The sequence below is a fragment of the Solanum tuberosum genome, unplaced genomic scaffold (assembly GCF_000226075.1).
Source record: "Solanum tuberosum cultivar DM 1-3 516 R44 unplaced genomic scaffold, SolTub_3.0 scf00047, whole genome shotgun sequence".
NCBI lineage: Eukaryota > Viridiplantae > Streptophyta > Magnoliopsida > Solanales > Solanaceae > Solanum > Solanum tuberosum.
In genome coordinates this window covers 662,481-665,426 of record NW_006238973.1, presented here as the reverse complement: position 1 = coordinate 665,426, position 2,946 = coordinate 662,481, and positions in this window count along the sequence as shown.

Here is a 2,946-nt window from a genome sequence, read left to right as displayed (position 1 = left end):
GAAGAAATAATCGAACCGAACCGATGAATAATATACATATATTTTATTAATATACATATATTGTTTTTATAAACAATTTTAAAGATCTTATGCATATTTTCATTAAAATTTCTTTATAATTTACTTATTGAAAGCAAAAATGCCCAAGATGAAACATTTGTCTTATTGATTTCATGTATATGAGTGTCTATGACAATTATTTGTGGGACTGAAAATGTTATTTTCTCTTCCTTCTAGACCAATATAGTGAATTTTTAAAGCTTTATTGATAGTAAATTTAGTGATCGAAAGTTCAGTAATTTAAGTCATTCTAACTATTTTTCGTTTTGAATGGATTGTTGTCACTTTTTATCACATTTTAAATGAATTGTTTCTTTTATTTTTGTGTATGGTTAATAACCGAATAACCGAACCAAACCAAACCGAAACCGATAATCACCAAACCAATAAATGTATATTATATTTGGTTTGGTTTGGTTTTGATAATTTTTAAAACCGATTAAGTTGATTTGGTTTTGGTTTTGACCAATAACCGATCCAAACCAACCCGTGAACACCCCTAATAACAGTGTCACAATATTTTCGACGTACCAAAAGGGAAAGCGTGTGAAATTAATTGAGAATTCTTCACGCATAAATTTATATGAAAATAGGATTAATTAATTATAACTATATATTTTTGGGATAACCAGCTAACATTACTTTAAATATAAAGTTTCTTTTGTCACAAAAACAATAAATGCTCATTAATTAACATAATAATAACCTTTACATTTTAGAGTAAAGTTGGTCTAATCTTGGATTAGGTGCAAAATTTGGATAATCAAAATCGAGGGCTACGAAAATTGAGGTTACACACAAAAAGCAAGAAAATTAATTGAGTTAGAATTTGTTCCGTATCCTTCTTCAGAGTCAATTTGATTAATTTTTTTAAAATCAAATTAGGTTAAATTAATTTAATATTTTAAAATTATATTCAAAAATCATATGAAAAGTATTATATTGTACTTCCATATCAATATGATAAAAAAATATATTAAAACGTCGGTCAAAGTTCATGTAATTTATCTTATGAAAAGTGAAATATGACAAAAAATAAACTGATTTTCCACCCGGTGTTCAATATCTACATTGAAGCTAGACTTAATTTTGCTTCATGCATTGCAAAATTCATTTTTGAGAACGATGCTTTCGACATATTTTTTTTTATTCCCAGAGGCTCAAAACTAATACCTCTAATGAAGGGTACTAGAGGGGTCTCAATTATACCTTCACATTCTATGTTGGCCAATTAACATAACAATTTTTTTTGGGACGAAGGGAGTAACATTTTGGTATCTGAGTTATATAGATTTTGATTATAATTTTTTTGATATATAGATAAGCATATTTAACCTTTAGTTACTTGAAATATATACTTACTTGGAATTCTTTCGCTCGTAAATAATCACAATTCATATCCCAAATTAAATATGTTGAGTCATATATATTACGCGACCAAAAACGCTATTATCCCTTTGACATTGTCAAAAAAATGTCATTTCGATTAGTTAAATAATTAATACTATATCTTTTTCAAGATCATTGAATCCCAAAAAGAAATAATTAACAAAAAAAATAAAAATTATCAATCTCAATGTCATTGTTTTAAAATATTTTCTACCTTGAGCAAACTCATCCTTATTTTTTGCTGTCTTTTTTGACTTTAAAATGGTCATTCTCATGAATGTTTTAACTATATTATTTATAGTATTTTTTTACAAAAAAGTTTTTGGCAACTTCTTGCTGCCATCATCAATTTTTTATGTACTTTATGTGATTTCATTTTTCCTATAAAACAATGTGCATTACGTACTACGTTGTACTATAGTTAATAGAGTATGTAATAATGTGTTTAGTATAAAGCTACTATTTTCTATCCATATATAATTTAGTGTCAAAATTAGAAATTTAGCGAAAAATATATAAAATTAAATAGTAAAAATACATGATATAATAGCTAATATTTAATCTCTATACATCACATATTTTTTCAACGAAAGATGTGTATTGGATCACCTTTCGCCTAGGATGACTCCGCTCATGTATATATTATCTGTCTTTTAAGTTTGTTGCATGTTATTTTTTTTAAAAAAATTTAATAACCTTAATGTGCAACAGTGCAAGAGTTTTTGTTTGAGTCGTGAACTTGTTAATTCATAATGAATATTCCTCATAATAAAAGTATCATTGGAGATGTGTCAACCTTGACACTTCCCATATTCCATTAAGACTTGAGTAAATTCGAATTGACGTACGTATTGCATGACCTATTTCTGGACACAATATTGTTAACATAATTTTTTTAAATTCGAGATCTCTAATTAAAGGTGAAGAGATTCTTTCGAATAAATTTAGTTTTATGAATACAATAGTACTTACTATATAGATTAGTGATGCAAGCAATAATTGCACCAATTATAAGTTCATTTTTTATCATTAAAAATTTGATAAGCACTAACAATACTATAAATTAGGGAACATTGAAGTAGAAGATCCGTGTTATATGTAAGCTAATTAATTTAATTCCATAGCTAACTGCACTTCAAACGGCACAAAAAGTTCAGAAAAAAAGTCATAATCTATATATATATATATATATATATATATATATTTCTATATATTATTGTTGTTCTAATAAAAAGTCATGAACAAAGGTGAAAATGGAGACACATTAGTCTAAACTTTTTTTTTAATATATAAACAAAAACATAATACTTTTTGAGATTATTAGTTAGTACTCCCTCCGTCCCTATTTAGTTGTCCACTTTAGAAATGACACACAAATTAATGCAACAATGATTAGCATAGTGAAGTTACAATTTTACTCTTATAGTACAATTTACAATTCCAAAATAAATTAACTCAAGATAACTAATCAATGTTGGGAAGTTCATAAGTTTATTT